The 22,202-nt window shown below is 34.6% G+C and overlaps 3 pseudogenes; all 3 read right to left on the reverse strand.

Annotated features, from left to right (window-relative positions):
- Nucleotides 1-10,588: 10,588 nt before the first annotated feature.
- Nucleotides 10,589-11,215, reverse strand: LOC149225966 (large ribosomal subunit protein eL27y-like; annotated as a pseudogene).
- An 883-nt stretch (nt 11,216-12,098) lies between these two features.
- LOC149225967 (large ribosomal subunit protein eL27y-like) lies at nt 12,099-12,506 on the reverse strand (annotated as a pseudogene).
- Nucleotides 12,507-13,579: 1,073 nt separating this feature from the next.
- LOC149225968 (large ribosomal subunit protein eL27y-like) lies at nt 13,580-14,017 on the reverse strand (annotated as a pseudogene).
- Between the last annotated feature and the right edge of the window lie 8,185 nt (nt 14,018-22,202).

Raw genomic sequence — 22,202 nt, forward strand, 5'->3', positions numbered from 1 at the left:
ACACACTTTTCTGTGACTGCCCTTTGCCTGCATAGCTATTACCATTCTAATTGATGTTGTCTTCTTCTTACCCTGCAAGATCCTTTCTTCCCGAGTGTCATCCAAGCACTCAATGGCTTTGTCATAAAAGTCCACTTTGGTCATATGAAGATACAACCAGTCCATACCCAAAAGCATATTATATGATCCCAATAGAAATAAATTCAAATGTGTTGAGGTAGGCATACCATTCAACTCAAATGCATAATATCTTACTAGTGATGCACTCTCATATTTGTACCTATAGTCAACTACACTAATCAGGATTTTGCATGAACTTCTTTATTCAAACCACACTTATCCACCAGGTCAAGGTTAACATAACTATAAATATATCTAAGGTAAATCAAAATAGAAAAATCTTGATCACAAAGCTTACTGCCCGTCTCGATAATGGATTTCTGGTGATCCACCTACTTGCTATCCAATGCTTCGTAGATATGAGGAATGCTTTTCCCCACATCCCCAACAGTCTGCGCTTCCTATGCACTGTAGAGTTGAGGCCTACTACCCTAATACTACAAACTATCTCTCTTGAGATGCTCCTTGCCACATATCCAACATTGCAATGGTCCTATACCATCACCTCTATTCTGTTGGCCTCTAGGCTGTGACCCATGTCCTTGTCTAACTATGTTGGATTTCTTATAAGGTTCAACATTTTCTTTCTCACCTACATCCTGAGGCATTTTTATTTTTGGATTCCATTTACCTTTAGCTTTGTCTTTCGCTTTCTATCCCTACTGTGATTTTGTCTTACACTTTGACTGCTCATAATAGTGCTTCAATTTCCCAATAACTTCCTCAAGTGACAGAGGCTCATTATACTCAAACCGATCTCTAAATGCTAAAAGGAAATCCACGAACAAATCTTTGAAATTTTTTCCTTCTCATCTTTAAGATAAGGTACATACCTCAATAACTCTAGAAACTTTGTCATATACTCCTCATCTGTCATCGATCCCATATTTATTTCATATAATTCCTTAGCTCTGTTTTCATAGTACCTTTCTAACAAGTATTTCTTTCTAAAAAGTCTCTTGGATTCATGCTAACTCAACTCTTCTATCCTGATGTATCTTTCACATCTTTCTACTAGATGTCTTCTTTCAATTTGAGGTTAAAGATAGCTATTTTGGCCTTCATATTCTCAGTGTACTCATGCACCTCAAAGAATTTCTTCATCCCAAGTAGTCATGCCTCTGCATCCTCTAAATTCTTCAAAACTCCATCAAAGGTAGGTGGATTTTCTTTCTTGAACTCATATGGAAAATATCCCATATCACTCCTCCTATAAGGATGATAACGATGACTATCATAGTTCTTGTCAAAACCAAAACTAAAATAGAACCTTTGTCCATCACCTCTCCTATCTAGAGTATCCAAGAGACTACCATCTCTGATTGTGTCATCTCTATCTGACCTGTGCCCACCATGAGATCTACTGCCATATGTCCCATCAGTCCTACCCTCCTACCCATGACTAATCTGAAGCGGTCCTTGTCTCTGAAATTCTAACAAACTTTGAAGGACTATTGTATCGACTTATTCTTGTTTCTCCTATGCCTGCATGATTTTGTCATTATCTACCTTGCAACTTCTTGTTTTTGCATACAAACTTCTCAATGTGTCTACTAAGTTAGAAGAGTTCCCAACACCACATTTCTCATCTGATCCATAGGGAGAATCTCGTGAACTATAGTCTACCATCTTACTATTCACCTTTGATCTCTTTCCTGCAAGTATACCTTGTCAGTGAAAGACAAAACATAACATAATCAACATACCTCAGCTTAGTTCAGGGGAGGATATATTGTCTATAAGATAAACCATATTAGCAAAAATCATATTAGTACATAAATATCATTTTAACCATCATCCAATTACCATACATGGCCATACCAACCACATACCATGATCTCATGCAGGACAACTATAACCATGTCAATGTATGCATAAAAACGTATAAGCACTAACATGCATAACCAATGCATAACCGACATACACTCATGACGACCAGATCCAACAACAACACCATCAAATTCCACATGGTGACACAAATACAACCATCACCACTACCATGCATACACAACAAGCACATAAACCACAAACATAAGGAACATAGATGAAACCGATATGTGTGAATGACCAACACAATGCCCATCTAGTCCAAGGGGTGAACCATGTTCTAATACCACTCTGTAACAACGTCCTCCCACATTTACCCAAGCTAACTATTCCAATGGGGTAAACATGTGATGAGAGGCTACTATGATGTGATTCATATCCCAATGTATAGTTAAGAAAGTGTAACCGAGAAAACAAAACCATTTTGACCTTCCACACATGCTACAAAACATTCAGGAACCAACCAACCCTTCCAGGTGACCAACCCTTGAGACAGCTTCACATTTCACTGATATGGACCCTCAGCTACTTCGATGATAAGCCATGCATGCGAATGAGGCCTTCTAGTTTCTCCCACAACAAGGCATGCCAACAACTGTGGAATTTTTCAAACAGCTTTACGCCAACGACTGTGGAATTTTTCAGACAGCTTTATGCCAACGACCACTAGTAGAAAATGAGAAATTAGTGGCTAGGTGACTAAAAGATGTAGTCACCAAAGCTTTTCCAAGTGGAATAATACCAAAAAAAGAGCAATCTTAAGTGACCAAACTAGAAACGATTGACATAAAAAACTAATTTAGTCCACTAGTACAAAATGAGATATTAGTGACTGCACGACTAAAAAAGTTAGTCACCACAATTATTTCAAGTGAATTACTACTAAATTTGAGCAATTTTAAGTGACCAAGCTAAAAAAACTAACTTAAATGACTAATTTAGTTTAGGACTAAAATATATGACTAGATAATAAGCGATAAAATGAAAAAAGATTAACGTAAATTAAAAATGAATAGCACTTTACTTGTAAGGACACAATATAATATTGTCCATGTTGGATTTGACATATCTAGGTAACATATCTATGGCATAGTAAACACTCTTAAGCTTCACATGAGTACATGAATGCATGAAACACCTTGATATTTAAGCTCTTTATAAATAATTGTGAAAAGTGTTTACAAATTTGCATCATGGTCAAATTTTGTTCTTGATACATTTATTTCTTACATTTTTTGAACACATTTGACATTTTAACCACACCCTTATGCAAATCAATGCATGGGAACATGAAATGACTTGGTTCATAAGGCTAACAATTCACTATTTTTAAGGTTGTCTTGATGGTTTACTTGCCTGCCTTTTTCTAGATCTAGGATCACTTTCTAATTTGAAATGCCAAATCATAACAAACATAACGAGATAGTGATCGAAGCCCAATAGTGCCACTATTGGTGCACTCTACACTCAATTTAGACAATGCACACAATTCTTAAATATTTGATGTTGACATATGGAATTTCCTATTGTTTAAGGGTGCTTTAAAACTTACATTGATCTCGAGTCTTAATGGAAGTTTGTTCTAAATACATAGTGGTTATTGTGCTCACACGCTAATGGTATTGATCATGGTTCATTAGTTGTAATTATACACTTTGGAATGTTACAAATACGTCGTTTCAGTCACAATTCTATGGTTACAAAGTACCAAACTATAAATGGTATTAAATTGATTATAAATGGATGACATTTGGATGTTACTAATGTTTAAGTAGTCCACATTCAACTTTGTTGTCTTCATTATCCTTAGTAACAACAACAAGTTTGAATATTTCCTTTATTTATCATAGCAAACACATAACTATTTGTCGTCCCAAACATAGTTAATACTATTGGAGTATGATCTTTTAATTGTGGAATGGTCTCTTTATGATGATAACAAACTCTCAATATCCAATGCTCATGAATACGATGAATGAATGATCTAATTCCTTACTCGTGTGGACAATTTATGATTCATTTTCTATTTTTATTGTGCCATTATATATATGCTTCACTAGCATCTCATGTTATATGGTTAATTGAGCAAGCTTTATTTTTCATTTTTCAAGTATAATTTTGTTGCATGAATAAGCATAGTTGTCTAATTAAAATCATTCAAAATTTGTTAATAATTCATGGTTTGTTTGACTATTTTCACACTTATCCCTGACCTTTTACTTTGAGAGTGAGTAGTGTCAAATCACTAGTCTTCATTAAGGAACTTCCCTTCATTACTCAATGACCTAGCTTAGATCAATCTTTAAGCATTCCCCCCTGGACAAGGATATCCTTCTTGTAGTCTAAAGAGTGAGAGAAGGCCACCAAGGTGACATTGGGTGGCTTTCTTGAGAGTTTCCTTTTAGGCATTCTGGGTGGGGTCAAGACTTTTTTTTTTTCTATGAGAGTGTTTGAGTGGAGATACAATTTAGAAAATGCTTACAAGAAAATTAGTTTCCCTTATTGCCATCACCTAAAATACTTCCAATAAAATCACGTGCTTTTAATAACATCTAATTTTGATAAATAATTAATTCAATAAATTGAAAAAAAAAAGATTATTATTATTATTGTTATTTTTTGTATATGGAAAAATCAACAACTATAGCGAGCTTGTACTTACATTGCCTCACCTCCAAGTGTACCCACATTGCTTCACATGTGGCACATTGAACTAATCGAAATTTAAACCAATGAATTGATCTACACCATGGAACAAATTAAAACTAAATTTTAATATTAAAAAATATAGCCATTTATTTTATTTGAAAATCGATTTTAATATCTAATTTGAGGAAACTTTGTAAAATAAAGTTTAATGTGAAATGTGTTAAGAAAAATTAAGTTTAGTGTGTGAAATGTTATGAAAATCATTGATTATACTCCACTAGGCCTAACAATGATGGTAAAGTCCTTTCGCACATAGTATTGGTAAATAACTTAGTGGTTTTGGAAAACAATATAGTTTTGGAAAGCATATTGACGGGGTTACCACTTTGACACTTATTTCTAGGATCATTTCATATGGAGGATATTTTATAGTTGATGGTTGATTGAGATAATCACATGGCATAGTCTTCTAAGCCACACATCTTCTAGGCATTCTCTCATCATTATTTAATGGATATTTCAGCTACAATTGGCATCATTTAAACTCTATGGGATAGTTCCCTCACTTTTTTGACTTGCCATTTATATTATTCTATTTGGAGTTTGTTATGAAGGAGTTTTTTCAAAAGGTGTGTTACTCTTGGAGGTACACAAGTGCAACTTTGCATGCATGTACTTAGTCTCCCTTTTTATTTTTCGAGCTTCTTTTTGGAGGGTGCACATGGGGAGATTATCATCTTCAAACTTTGGGAATTGGTTACTTAAGGATGGTTATTTTATTTTACTTAAATGCATGCATTTTTGAGGGTGCACTTAGTGATTTCCCCTAGATCCACCTTGAAGCACATCATCTTCGAGGGTGCACTTAGTGATTTCCCCTAGATGCACCTTGAAGCATATCATCTCATAACAAGCATTATTTTATGTATTTTATTGAATTAACATAATGAAGGGTGAACTATGTGGACCTATATCATTTTAACTTTGTATTAAAACTATTTCAGTCATGTTACGTCTCTTGTCTAAGGATATAATGCACATTGTTTGATATTTTTAGATGGGGTGACCTTGTTTGTAGAGAGTAATTGTGGCACACTATCCACTTAACATGGTTAACAAGATCTAACTACTCCATCTGTTTATTGTTTCTTTGAATAGTCATGGAGTTAGTTGGATATTTATTGTATTATATTTTATGAGAAATTAAGTTGTATCTATATAAAGATGAGTTTCTCTCCATTTCAAGTGTAATGGGAAACTAGAGGATCACATAGTGAAAGTAGTGATTAAAGGTTGGAGCTTGGAGATGATGGTGTTGGGATCCCTTATCTATCAAATTTTAAGAATAATGAAGAAATGAGGTATTGTTGTTTTGTAGTATGGCTATTGATATATTGATGTATTTGACTAATTTAAATACTATATGCTACTGATGTATTTGTTCTAGGAACATATTTCTTTCATTCTAAATAAAGGATTAGTTATGAGAACACTACTCATCTAGGAATAAGCAATGTGAGAAGGTTCTTCCTCTTGTATTACTTTTGATTTCTTTTCTTTATCCTATCATATATAGTTTTTGATTGGATAATAATTTAGATAATAAACAAAACCTTGATGTAATATGATGTATTGAGCCCTACAAGATTGATTTCCAACAAGCAGCTTAAGATTTAATTTATCAAACAAGTTAATTTTACCTTACGTATGAAATTAGTTAATGAAAGTATCAAACAACATATTTCATATAACTAGGTGAAAGGTGTCAAATGTGTCTTTCTACCCCATACCCTATCTTCAATGTAATTTATGGTGACAAATCAATCCACTCATTTTTGCAATATTCACAAGACTCCAATAGTCACTAGGGAAAAAATGATTAAACTGTAGTGGTAGTAAATTTGGGGTCTTGGGTGATTTGGTGGTAAAAGTGGGTAGATCCTTCCTTGATAATTAGCATTGTTTTACAAACTGGCACTATTCTTGGGATGGTAGCACCGATCCAGATCTTTGTGGTGAGGATGGATTTTCAGTGTTGTTTCTGTGATGGTAGCACCTATCAAGATCTCTGTGGTGCGGATGGATTTCGGTTTTATTTCTACGATGGTAGCACCGATCCATATCTCTGTGGTGGGGCTGGATTTTCAGTGGACCTACGTGTTTGGTGGACAAACCATGTAAGTGTGGATTTTAATTGTAAATTGTTCTTGCAATTATTCACCTTGAATGTTTTCCCATTACCCAAAATTACATTTCATTCGAAATCTCTGTTGATCGTTGTTGCAGCGACAGTAAAAATCCAAGGTGAGGTGTTCACCGATGTGCTTGAATAGGGACCTTCGTTGGTCGTGGAGCATACAACCACTATTCCTTTTTCGATGGCGTGAAATGTTGTTACCACTATGGGGTCAGAAAGGATATCTATCGGGTATTCAGAAGAGGTTCCGATCGAGATTGATATCAAGTTAACTCCATCGTTCACAGAATCATCCAATACAACCATAATATCCCATTTGAGAATCTCAAGACCTCCGCAGAGAAATAAAAAATTTCAGCCCCGAGAATCTACTCAGAGTGGGAAGCTTCGGATTGGTTTATAGGGGAACTTTAGCAGGAGGCGAGACGGTTGTTGTTAGGTGTTTGTGGGTCTATATGGTGAAGACTTAAAAAAGAGCTTTGACAGAGAGTGCAGAACGTTGGGCAAAGTCCGACATCAAAATCTATTGAAAGTCATCAGGGCGTGCTCCACTACCAATTTCAAGGCTTTGGTATTAGAATTCATGCCCAACGGGAACCTGGACGGCCATATCCATGGATCAGAGAGTGAGAAGGTCAGTTTGGAGGTGGGCTAACGTGTTTCATTGGATATTGCCCATGGGTTATCGTATCTTGATCACGACATTTGTCTGCCTATTATGCACTGTGATCTGAAACCGCATATGTGTTATTAGACGAAGACATGACAACTCATCTAGCTGATTTCAGATTGGCCTGTATGTTCACCCAATCCGACGTGGCATCCACCACGTACTTCAATACTGAAGGGATCCATAGGGTATATCGCCCCTGGTATCAACTACTCCCATTTTTTCAATAGATCCCTAATGTTTATTAGTAGCTTCTCGCATCTTTGGCAATATTTAATTTCAAGCTATTATTATAATATTATTCCATATTTTTAAAATTGTTGGTCTAAAGATATTATTATAGCATAATTAAAATTCTTATAAAATTATTAAATTTTGAAATTGTTGAATGTAGAATGTGGAGTAGGGGATGAAATTTTGGCAAAGGGGGATGTGTACAGTTATGGAATCTTAACGTTTGAGGTGGTGATAGAGAAAAGACCCACAGATGAGATGTTTAGAGGTGGAGTGACGCTGTCAAACTGGGTCTCAATGCCTGCTGCTATCGAGGTCAACGACAAATGACTTTAGAAAATGCGAAAAGACCATAAAATTCTTACATGGTTTTTTTCCATGATGTTCATAATGAATATGTATGTCTTTTACCTAGTAAATGAGTGCAGAGTTGGCTTATTGTGGTTTTGAAATGCAATGCTGGAACTTGCAAAATATCTCATACCATGTCATACCATACATCTCCGATCCCCACTCTCTCATCTCTGTACGATATAGGTTTACGTAGACATAATTGAATTTCATGATAGGGAAAGATATTTATTAGGTTGCTTTCTTCAAAGCATGCCTTCTCTAGAGACGATGGAACTCCACTTAACTGATGACTTGGATTATGACGATCCACGGTATGTAAAGCTTTTGGAAGAAGTGATGTATTTAAATAGAGTTTCAAAGCAAGCAAGGATATTGGTATGAGAATCTTCTTTTTAAATACAGGCTTCAAAATCTTTAAACCATTGACTAGTAAAAAGGTTTTTTGGCTTCATTTTCTTTTATTATTTTCTTTACTGAAGGCTATGGCCAATGCAGGTTGTATATGGATACGACAATGAATTCTACTATGGATATGAGGATGTGGACACCAGTTGAATGACCTGCTTAGTCTTGGGCAACATTGAGTATGGAAGAAAATGACAATCTCATGGAGTGGGTATGTGACATTTTTCCCCATTTTCATTTTGTTTGTCATTCATTTTTTACGCTGGTTCTGACAACGAGTTTTAATTTTGTATCATTAAAACTGGTCACTTTGTATCATTAAAATTCCAGGTTTCCTAGACCAAGTAACATTTTCGGTTGCTTTAGACGAGCTGTAGGATTAAGATGTTCCCAATGAGTTTTGAACATAGTCCAATATGCCTTGTTGATTTTGGGTTGTCATTGCGGGTTATCGCTTGAATTTTTATCTGGTTTGACATTTGATTAACAACAAAATTCCCTGCTTTTATAAATTATTTTTATTTTAATTTTTAAAAGTATTTAAGAAATTTGTCTTCAGTAGCCACACTTCAAATGACATATTTCACACTACCAGGTTTAAGGTTTGGGTTAATCATTTGGTTAAAATTTCCCAAGATTTATATCATATCTCAGGGATCAGATTTGGGTTATTTATTTTGTCAAAATTTCCCAAGATTTATCATATCTCAGCCTTTTGAAATTCATGCCATTTGAGTGTAACAAATCATGGCAAGGATGATCCCTATTAATCTCATCAAATCTGTTACTATGCTCCATGAATCATAATTCAAAGGGACTCTGAATTTGATTATTTTCCTTGATTAAACAATATTAAGCAAACTCTTCTTAGTCAAGCTCAACCCCAAGTCATACTCGAAATTTCGACATGTGAATAAGATGGGCTCGGTAGTGAGTTTGACACCCAAGTCCTTGCAAGTCAGACAAGACTATCTAATTTAACAAAAAATTGATCATATCCTTAAATTGTTAGCCCTTGGACTCCCTCATTACAGAGAAGATAATTCTATGATCTTGATAATTGGTCTATCAAAATGTTGATGGGGCCAAATATGTGTTAAGGAGTAGAGAAAGTATTCTTCCTTGACATTACCTAGAACCACCACACCAGTATTTTTTGGTAAAGTTCCATTGCAAGAGACATCCAATGATTCATGTTCCTCAACCTGTGACCATAAAGATGATTCTTCCTAAATATTTTTCCTAGATGATGATAGTCCTTATCATCATCAAGTATGGATTTTATTTCTTCACCTATGCTCCACCTTCACCCTCCCAATTTTAGATAAGCATCAGTTTCTCTTGCATGCTTCCCTCCAATTGAAAAGTTATATACATACCTAACATACTCGTATTGATCTTGGTTCTTATACTTCTCTGCTTCTTCTAAGCTAAGAAATGAGGAAACCATTACGTCCCTACCATCACGATTATATAAACCATTTTTGCTACACCGTCTTTCAAGCTCCATAAGAGGAATATTGAACAATTCTTGAGTTGTTTTTCCCTCTGCAATCACCAGAGAAACATCTTGATTTGGACCAGATCCATTTGTTATGTCTGTAAGATTGGCTTCAAAACTATCAAGGTTCTTCAATAGTGGGGCATCTCCACATATTGAATGAAAAGGAGGGACACCTGAATTTCTAGACCGAAGAAAGGTAGATCTTAGTCCATTAACATAAGCATATAAAAAGAGAAACCAGTGTGAACAAACCTAGAGATCTTTCATCACTCTCTCCTGCAAGAATGCCAGAATATAAATGTGAAAAAATTCACAGAATGATCCACATAGTTATTACACTTATTATGATATTTTTTTTACAAGTAAAAATTACCAACCACCTTGCTAATTGATGACCAATAATGTAATATTCCATACACTTTTCCCACTGACACGATAAATCAAATCTAAAACTGTCAAATAAATGGTAGATATAAGATAGATTAGCATTAAGTTGCCTATCAAAACTCTCAAGCAACTAAAAATTGTTCAAGAATTGCAAACAAAACGATGGTACCACGGCCACTATAAATAATAAAAATATAAAAACTTGAAAGTTCTAACATGGTACTTCTAAAAAATGAGAATCTCAAAACCTAAGTTTTGTAAAGAACCATCTATTCTTCCCTACCTTGAACCTCTCCTCAAAGGAAACTTTTACTCCCTTTAGTGTTTCCACCTTCTTATCCCGTGTCTCCAATTTATCAAAGGTAACCACATTCTTCAAATCCACATCCAAACTATACCTAGTGGGCATGATGTGGTTGTAGTTAACAACCTTAATGAAAGCCTTCAACCTTGATTTCTTCGTCGTTCACTTTGCAGAGTCCTTTTTGATGACCTTCTTAAGGTATTTTGCGATACACACTACAAGGAAGTGGTCATATGTCCGTCCAATAATGCCATCGTTGAAGGTTTTAATGATAATGACCTTCAAACTTGTGAAGCATCCCTGTAAGAGAATGAAAGATTTGTTTTCTTCAGAAAATTCACCATTCGTGTTGATCACCCTCTGCCCACTCTTGATCTTCCTCTTCTCTATATCCTTCGCTCTTCTGCTTTACACTTATTATGATATGCATATCAAAAACATAAAAACCTTCAAATATTCTATAGTAATCTGACCAATAATGTTTCAGTATAATTCATTATAGGTTTCCATAATATAATACAATGTTGCTTCAAACTTTGTCCTATATGCATAAGCATTTTTCATAGGAGCACTACTATTGTAGAAGTTTGAACAACTTTCTGCCTCGATGTTTCTGATTTGTAGTATGATGTAATTGTACCAGAGAGTGGATCAGGAATGTGCCTTAACAGAGAGTAGAAGAGATGAATTTGAGGACATGCTTCGTGCTTTAAAGCTTTCCATAATTTTAGGAAATGTTGCTTCAAACTTTGTCCTATATGCAAAAGAATTTTTCATAGGAGCATTATTATTGTGAAGAATATCAGAAACTAACATGAGCACTCCATAAGAGGAATACTAAACAATTCTCGAGTTGTTTTTCCCTCTGCAATCGCCAGAGAAATATCTTGGTTTGGACCGGATCCGTTTGTTATGTCCGTAAGATTGGCTTCAAAACTATCAAGGTCCTTCAATAGTGGGGCATCTCCACATATTGAATGAAAAGGAGGGACATCTAAATTTCTAGACCGAAGAAAGGTAGATCTCAGTCCATTCACATAAGTATATAAAAAGAGAAACTAGTGTGAACAAACTTGGAGATCTTTCATTGCTCTCTCCTGCAAGAATGCCAAAATATAAATGTGAAAAAATTCACAGAATGACCCACATAGTTATTACACTTATTATGATTTTTTTTACAAGTAAAAACTACCAACCACCTTGCTAAATGATGACCAATAATGTAATATTCCCTACACTTTTCCCAATAACATGATAAATCAAATCTAAAATTGTCAAAAAAATGCTAGATATAAGATAGATTAGCGTTAAGTTGCCTATCAAAACTCTCAAGCAACTAAAAAATGTCTAGGAATTGCAAACAGAATGATGGTACCAAGGCCACTATAAATAATCAAAATATAAAAACTTGAAAGTTCTAACATGGTACTTCTAAAAAATGAGAATCTCAAAACCTAATTTTTGTAAAGAATCATCTATTCTTCCCTGCCTTGAACCTCTCCTCAAAGGAAACTTTTACTCCCTTTAGTGTTTCCACCTTCTTATCCTGTGTCTCCAATTTATCAAAGGTAACCACATTCTTCAAATCCACATCCAAACTATACCTAGTGGGCATGATGTGGTTGTAGTTAACAACCTTGATGAAAGCCTTCAACCTTGATTTCTTCATCGTTTGCTTTGCAGATTCCCCTTTGATGACCTTCTTAAGGTATTTTACGATACCCGCTACAAGGAAGTGGTCATATGCCCGTCCAATAATGCCATCGTTGAAGGTTTTAATGATAATGACCTTCAGACTTGTGAAGTGTCCCTGTAAGATAATGAAAAATTTGTTTTTCTTCAGAAAATTCACCATTCGCGTTGATCACCCTCTGCCTGCTCTTGCTCTTCCTCTTCTCTATATCCTTTGCTCTTCTACTTTACACTTATTATGATATGCATATAAAAAACATACAAACCTTCAAACATTCCGTAGTAATCTGACCAATAATGTTTTGGTATAAGTCATTATAGGTTTCCATAATATAAGGCAATGTTGCTTCAAACTTTGTCCTATATGCATAAGCATTTTTCATAGGAGCACTACTATTGTAGAAGTTTGAACAACTTTCTGCCTCAATGTTTCTGATTTGTAGTATGATGTAATTGTACTAGAGAGTGGATCAGGAATGTGCCTTAACAGAGGGTAGAAGAGATGAATTTGAGGACATGCTTCATGCTTTAAAGCTTTCCATAATATTAGGCAATGTTGCTTCAAACTTTGTCCTATATGCAAAATAATTTTTCATAGGAGCATTATTATTGTGAAGAATATCAGAAACTAACATGAGCACTCCAGAAGAGGAATACTAAACAATTCTCGAGTTGTTTTTCCCTTTGCAATCGCTAGAGAAACATCTTTATTTGGACCAAATCCGATTGTTATGTCTATAAGATTGGATTCAAAACTATCAAGGTCCTTCAATAGAGGGCATCTCCACATATTGAATGAAAAGGAGGGACACCTGAATTTCTAGACCGAAGAAAGGTAGATCTCAATCCATTCACATAAGACATAAAAAGAGAAACCAGTGTGAACAAACCTGGAGATCTTTCATCACTCTCTTCTACAAGAACTCCAGAATATAAATGTGAAAAAATTCACAGAATGGTCCACATAGTTATTACACTTACTATGATATTTTTTTTACGAGTAAAAATTACCAACCACCTTGCTAATTAATGACCAATAATGTAATATTCCCTACACTTTTCCCACTGACATGATAAATCAAATCTAAAACTGTAAAAGAAATGCTAGATATAAGATAGATTAGCATTAAGTTTCCTATCAAAACTCTCAAGAAACTAAAAAATGTCCAGGAATTGCAAATAGAACGATGGTACCAAGGCCACTATAAATAATCAAAATATAAAAACTTGAAAGTTCTAACACGGTAATTCTAAAAAATGAGAATCTAAAAACCTAAGTTTTGTAAAGAATCATCTATTCTTCCCTGCCTTGAACCTCTCCTCAAAGGAAACTTTTACTCCCTTTAGTGTTTCCACCTTCTTATCCTGTGTCTCCAATTTATCAAAGGTAACCACATTCTTCAAATCCACATCCAAACTATACCTAGTGGGCATGATGTGGTTGTAGTTGACAACCTTGATGAAAGCCTTTAACCTTGATTTCTTCGTCGTTTGCCTCATAGAGTCCTTTCTGATGACCTTCTTAACGTATTTTACGATACCCGCTACAAGGAAGTGGTCATATGCCCGTCAAATAATGCCATCGTTGAAGGTTTTAATGATAATGACCTTCCGACCTGTGAAGCGTCCCTGTAAGAGAACGAAAAATTTGTTTTGCTTCAGAAAATTCACCATTTGCGTTGATCACCCTCTGCCCGCTCTTGCTCTTACTCTTCTCTATATCCTTCGCTCTTCTGCTTTACACTTATTATGATATGCATATCAAAAACATACAAACCTTCACATATTCTGTAGTAATCTAACCAATAATGTTTCGGTATAAGTCATTATAGGTTTCCATAATATAGGGCAATGTTGCTTCAAACTTTGTCTTATATGCATAAGCATTTTTCATAGGAGCACTACTATTGTAGAAGTTTGAACAACTTTCTGACTCGATGTTTCTTTATTTGTAGTATGATGTAATTTTACTAGAGAGTGGATCAGGAATGTGCCTTAATAGAGGGTAGAAGAGATGAATTTGAGGACATGCTTCGTGCTTTAAAGCTTTCCATAATATTACGTGATGTTACTTCAAACTTTGTCCTATATGCAAAATAATTTTTCATAGGAGCATTATTATTGTGAAGAATATCATAAACTAACATGAGCCTTGCAACTTTAGTTGGAATAGGCATCAACTTTAGAGTCAAAGACTTTGTAAGTACCTCAACTACCTACAATGCATGCAACGCACCAATTAATTTATAAAGAAATCTTTTTGTCAAAGTTCTTAACCAAGAGACAAGATAAATCCCATAGCTATATCATCATCATGAGAATAATACCTCGCTAGCTGCATCGACATTGTCTAGAGAAAACCCCATTGCTTCTTTTATCTAATTTCTCTCCAAGGTTAAAGCATGAAGCATGTCCTCAAATTCATCTCTTTGACCCTTTGTTAAGGCACATTCCTAATCCACTCTCTAGTACAATTACATCAGACTACAAATCATAAACAACGGGGTAGAAAGCTATTCAAACTTCAAACTCAAAGAAATTTGATTAGATGTTGACCCTTCAAAATATTTGGTGAAGTTTAACATTACTAAAATTCAATGGGTGTCAATGTCTCAAAAATATTGAAATTACCTTTAATAAAGTATTAAAAAAAATCAATCCCAATAGATGATATGGTGCTTACCCTAGTCCTTCTAGTAGCGTAAGTTGCAGTTGAGGCTTTCTCATGCTCTGGACTCTTTGTACTTTGTTGTGGTAAATGTGGTGGTATCCACCTAGATAACAAAATATACAGTCAATAATTGAAGATATGATGATTCCAAAACAATATATTTATATAAAATATAATTTCGCTCATCCAAAGTTGTGATGCATCATTCAAGTAAAACTAAAGATTGATTCGATGTTCTGCAGATAGTCTACGTGACTCTAAACATAATTATTGCAAGATGGTCTAACAATTGCAATCAAAGTTTTCTAAAAGGTATTAGAAATTCATTTTGAAGTCTACACATCCCATCAAGGTTTTTTAAAACATTAAAGAAGGCCCAAGCATAAAAGAAAAAGATAGCCTTTAATAATAAATTCAAAATAATATATATGGTCATTAATATTGAAGTATGATTCTATATATAATTTTCATATGAAGGGTGACTTATCTTCATGCAAACATTGGTTGAAAATAGGGGGTGTTTACTAGTATTTTATGATAGTAAACATATGTTTAGATTCCACACTGCGAGAGGATAAGGGGAATATTCTCATATTACCCTTCAATAATTTTTTCAATATTTATTTATAATTACAAAAAAAGGAGAAACCGATCAACACACAAAGAAATGCAGGATAGAGATATTCATGCAAGCATTACTAAAAAAAGTGTGTGTTTACTAATGACTATTATAATCAAATCATCCTTGCATGTAGTATTATCTTTTCATGGCTTGATTCTAAAATAGTTAGGCTCACCTATCAAACTATTACAAGCATTCTCATCTTTAAAATTCTCACCACTATATTTGCGTTTAATCTCTTTATAAAAGAAATCGTTTATAAAGAGACTAAAATGCCTATAGACTTTATAGCCTTCAAAGAGTTTAAATTAGAAAACATAAAAATGGAAGAAAGAGGCTAGCAATCAAATACACTCACTAACAACGACACCTGCAATCATGGAAAAATTACAATTAAGGTCCCTAATTAGATTCCATGAAACATGTCACTTAGTCACATGATAATGACAATGTTTTTTAGATAATTCACTTCCATCACCCCTGAGTACAAGATAGAAAATACATATAATATAGCAATATTTATGCTTCACTGCATAAACTCCGATGTTTTGAATACTCCTTTATAAGGCTAGCTAGTTGAAGAACAAAACCCTTTAAAACATTGGGAGCTAATCCATTTCCTTTTCCCTATCTCTCTTTCTTTATCACGATTCCTATCCCTCTCTCTTCCCTTGCCCCTCTCCCTGTCTTTGTCCCTATCCTTGTCATGATTGTCATGTTATCTATTTTCGATCCTCCCTCTCCCCCTTCCAACATCATAATCATGAAGCCTATCTCTATTACCATCTCTTTCACGATGAGGAGAAACAATGCCAGGATCTCGTTCTGCATCCCCATCAAAACCCTTCTGCCTATCCTCTCTTTCCCTGTATTTACTTAATCTGTGTGAGGGACTCTTGTTACGGTTCCCATCACAAAGTAAAATAAGTAAGCCACAAAGATATTAATCATGTAGATACCAGTTTTCATAAACCTGACTTAAAATGAGATGCAATTTCCAAGCACGAGAGACTTCATATGGAACCCACTTCAATAAAATGCAATCCAATAGATATACAATTTCATGCATTATCTACCATGCGAGACAAATGCCTATAGTATCCAGAATCTAATCTACTATCTTTATTAGTCACAAGATCTATTAACCCATATTCATATTTTAATCTATTTATGTGGGAAGAGACTTTTCTTTCAATTTCTTCGACATTCTTAGTGCCATGTTCTTCAAGAGACTCACAATACTGCATGAATGTTACCTCCAATTGACATAGATTTTTCCTGATATTACACGTTTAGAGTATCAAACCAGATGGTATATATATATAAAGGAAAAAAATAAATTAGCATCCTAAAGGCAAGGAGAATCACCTGTGACCTTCATCCATTCCACTCTCGTTAAGAGTAGAAGCATTGTTGTCCATTGTGACTTCTTGTTTGTCTTCTTTCCCAGAACTCCCAAATATGTCATCACTACAAAAAGAAGAGTAATTCAAACCAAGTACCTTAAGATCTACCTTGCCCTCTGTATCAGTTCCACCATCATCATGAGTCCACTTTGAAGCCTATAATACAGGATGTATTTTCATAGAATTTCTTGTTAAAGGTTTTAGATCTGGATGTGGGAGTGATGACTTTGAGATCCCCACCACACCAACATTTTTTGGTAAAGTACCACTGCAAGAGGTATCCATTTATTCACATTCCTCATCGTGCAACCATAAAGATGATTCTTCCTGAAAATTTTTCTTAGATCTAGACATATAGTCCTTATCATCATCAAGTATGGATTTTCTTTCTTCACTTGTGCTCCCAATTTTAAATAAGCATTAGTTTCTCTTGCATGATTCCCTCTGATTGAAATTTATACCTATACCTAACATCCTCGTCTTGATCTTGGTTCTTATGCTTCTCGACTTCTTCTAAGCTAAGATGTTGCTCTAGTGATTGGGAAAACATTACCTCAAAGCTTCTGCAGTAATCCGACTAGTGATGTTTCAGTATAAGTCATTAAATCTTTCCATAAAATCAAGCAATGTTGCTTCAAACTTTTTCCTATATGCTAAAGAATTTTTCACGAGAGCACTACTATTGTGAAGAATACCAAGAACTACCATGAGCCTTGCAACTTTCGATGGAATAAACGTCTCCTTTAGAGTCAAAGACTCTGTAAGTACCTCAACTACCTAACCAATTGCGTTGACATTGTCTAGAGAAAACCCCATTGCTTCTTTTATCTAATTTCTCTCCAAGGTTAAAGCATGAAGCATGTCCTCAAATTTATCTATTTGGCCCTCTGTTAAGGCATGTATTTGATCCACTCTCCTGGTCCTTCTAGCAGTGTAAGTTGCAGTTGAGGATTTGTCATGCTCATTTACGTGTTCAGATTTAATCACACGAGTGGGGGAACTTAGATGTATTATGAATTGATAAACAAGATTTTTTTGGAAATATATCTATAAGATTTATTGCTTGCAGTGAAAGATGCATATTTTTTTCACAAGCATGAAACAAATCACGTTACAAAGATTCGAGGGAGGAATTTCTTCAAAAGTCAAATTTTAGCCTACCTTTAGGATGGGTTAGTTACTATGTGTTGTGGCCAGCAACAACCCCCATTCTTATTTAGTGTTATTCCTAATACTAAATAAGTGGGGACCCTTAGTTAAAAAATTCAAAAATCAATTAGTGCTTAAATTTCCTTTTCGAATAAAACTTACCATCATAAGCTTAGGAGGATCCCTTTGAAAAATCTAAAAAATCTAAGTTTTATGATAAGGTAAGACAAAAATCTTTCCTTAGGAAATATCACATCGCAAAAGAATAACAGGATACCTCCTTACAAACCCAAGTTCTATCATTGCGAGATCGCGATAATAAAATATCGCATCGCATACATCAAATACAACTTACATTGAAACATCTTAAATTGCCGACATGTGATGACGCATATCGCAAATCGCACTTCGCAAAAAAAAGATTAAAAAAGATTGTCATATATCACGATTCTGCGATATTGCGATATTGCGATATGGCGATATTGTAGTTTTGAAATACAGCGACAATGCGATAATGCGATATAGCGAGCTATCAACTTTGTGATGTTATGATTCTGCGATGTTGCGATCTGCAATATTGTGAAGCAAATCGCAAAATCACCTCATCGCAGATCTTTCGGGCTCGTTATTCAAAAAAGTATTTTCCATAAACTGACACCTGGTTATGCACTTTAATGCTAATAAATGAGTTAGTTGCTAGTTATTAATGGAATATGGTTTCGTGTTTATCGAAAAATCATCTCACGTAAGGTGGTATGTCTGATACGTCTTCAGCATTTAAAAACTTTCCCATCACCCTGCCTTACCATTATTTTCACTTCACTTGTGAATTGCAGGAATGGAGAACAGAAAACGATACAAAGCAATACACAGGATAAAATGGGAAAGAAAAGCAAAGCTTCGAGCTCTGAATAGAAAGAAATGGCACCCTTGTATACAGACACAGCCTGTAACAGAGAAGTTGGTATTGCTACGTGGGAAGGCATGTATAATCTGCTTGAGGAGGAGAATCCCAGAGTAATGGAAGTTACTGCTACTGCGGGCTCACATATTTATTCTGAGGCATCCATCACAGAGCTAGCTTATTCATTCTTGCACCGGATAGCAGCAAGACCCAAAATTCTCCCATACACAGACATGGTTAAGTGGATACTGGATAGAGTTGATATCAGAAATAGACAGTTTAAGACTCAAGGTCAAGAGAATATGAAATCATTATTTTCACAAAATTTGAACTTTATATCCGCTAAAAGAACAAAGCGCAAAAGGTGAAAAATGCATCAAGGAAGCCCAGATCAAGAAACGGAGGCAGTTTCCGATGCGCGATTAAAAATTTCTCAAAAAGGAAAGCTTCTAATTGCTCAGTTACCTGCAAGCCCTGAAAATTGCAAGAAAACAACGATAGAGACAGACTAGAAACAGAAGGCTCAAGAAAAGGCAGAAGCAATCCAAGGGTTAACCAGGTTGAACTGGGATTATTACTGGGCATACTTGGTAAAGCCACATAGCTAGTGGATGACTCTTAAGTGTATCATCAATTCTGCCGAGAAGATGGCACCAGCTCTTGCCGATTCTGTTTTCTCAACTCAGCTAAAGTCGTAGGTCGGCCAGCCAACTCTTCTCAAACAGTTGCTGCATGCATGCGATTTCAAGGAGCAGATACAGAAGTAGTTTTAATTTTAGAGTCAATTTCAGTTTTAATTTTGTTTTATTTTGCCTGAAATGAGGACTGTCATTTAAGCCGCATCCTACATTTTTGTAATAAGTTATTTTTAGATTTAGTTAGTAGTATTTAAACCCTTCTCATGCATTTAGAGAAGGGTCCTGAAATTTGTCAAAAACTTATCCCCAGAACATGCACTTTTGTACCCTCTGAGGAGGTTTTGATGAATGAATGGAACAGGATTTATTGATATTTGCATTTGATATCTGCTACTGATGTTGCACTTTTGTACTCTTAGTGGATGTTAGATCAAGAAGAGATAAATCATTATCGCTTGAAGCTCATGAGTAGGACTAGTTATAAATGGTACTTCTATCTCTTAACTATTTCTGCCTTTGTGTTAAAGTGATATTCATGTTCATTTATTTATATATTGTTGCATGAATGCTTGAATTATCATTTGGCACTTTTGTACGATGATAGCTATTTATTTATGCTTGATGTATGAGTAGCTTATTATGCGATATGTTTTTCACAACTGTTTTGTCTAACATTTTATACGAAGTGGTTCATCTTTATTGAATTCTTTTCTCATAACAGTTGAATGATCTTTATTACTAGTTGTTATTTGAAATCATTTTAGATCGCATAAAAGAAAGATTACACCCTGGGTCAATGTAGACTTAGATATTTCTGCTTATTAGAATACAATTTATATATTATTAGATTAGAGTTAGAGTAAAAGTATTCCATTTAGAAACTGTTAGAAAGAGAAATATCAATCCTTCACACACACACATAAATTGGGAAACTGGTCCCATATCCCCAGTCGGACCCACTATACCAAATGGAAAAGGAGTTGCTAACCAAGGTCCAGACCGGGTGGGTATCCCCCTTGTTGTAGACCTGATTTTTAGGGCTTCAACACTATGGAATCATAAAGAACCTAAATATTGATTGTATGCATACCAAAAAAAATAAATGTATAAAAAACTGGAGCAATCAAAGCTACGGGTATAATGTTGAGATTTGGATTTGAAAAACCTCTGGACTATATAAATTTTCAAGTAATTTATGTAAAGGACAAACCGTATTCTTTTAGTTGTAGACCCAACATATTCTTGATTGCTTTCATAAAATTAGAAAACGTGGAGAATATGAACCTCAGTGCAAGTTAAAGGCACTTGAACTTCATACATGCTTTGTTTTCATCGTTAATATCCTCAACATGTTCTATTATTTTGAGTGAGATTTCGTGAATTGGTAGGAGTGTTTTCCCACATTTATGTTTTTATATCCTACATAATTGGAATCCTGCTACATTTGGCCTCCTCTACTTCCCCAGGCTACATGTTTTATAGAGGGTACAAAACACTAATGAATGTTATTTTTCCATAATTTCTTCTCCTTTTTTGGATGTATTATGTGGAAATTTTATGCATGCCAATTATGTGACAGGAAAAAATGTTCCATTATTTTTTGTTATCATCTCTTGTTTCTTAGTTAGCATGCTTCTATTGTACTAGTTCATTACGCCTATGTCTTGTAAATATTGATTTGAGTGGGTTTTACATTTGATTTCCATTATAGTCAAAAACTAAATATATATGTTCTTCATGTAGGTTGGATGATGGGACGACACACTTTGATTTCCACTAGTGATTTCTTTTTCATATACTATCATAAGTGCACAAATACAAACTCACTTTTGTTTTTCCTGGATAAGCAAATGATGACAACTTTGTATTTTGTAGTGAGAAGGATAACTATGTATTGGACCTAGACCTTGATCCCTTTAATTCATCCTTTCCTTGTCCAACACGATAGTCTCATCTTGGTAACAGAGTTCAATTTTTGCACCAACATTTTTCTTAAATACTATTTCATGATAAAGAAAGAATGCAACCATTATTGGATTTCCTTCGAGCACACAAATACCACATCCATGTCATTTTTCTTTCCTTGGTTAATATATTTCATAATTGTGTTTGATAGTTAATTCGTTATTATTCTATCCGCAATAAATCTCTATCAAACAGTAGAGAAGGATGACCTGACTGTTTTAGAGATATATAATATGAATTAATTAAAAGTTCACAAGGCTATTTTGATTCTCATCTTTCTATTTCACTTCTTTAGAGATAAATATATATTAAAATACCAACTCAACTCAAATAAATCTAAAAATCCTAATTATGAAGATGTTTCTCTCTCCATACCTTGCAATGACATTAATTTTTTGAATTATACTTGAATTTCAGTCATAATAACCTAGATTTATATATTTATTTTAGCACCAAATTGACATCATGGTAAACATAAGAATACCCGATTAAATATGACCTAAA

This window comes from Pinus tabuliformis, chromosome J, assembly GCF_031772625.1.
Source record: "Pinus tabuliformis cultivar Carrire ecotype Pingquan chromosome J, CPIR1, whole genome shotgun sequence".
Classification (NCBI taxonomy): Eukaryota; Viridiplantae; Streptophyta; class Pinopsida; order Pinales; family Pinaceae; genus Pinus; species Pinus tabuliformis.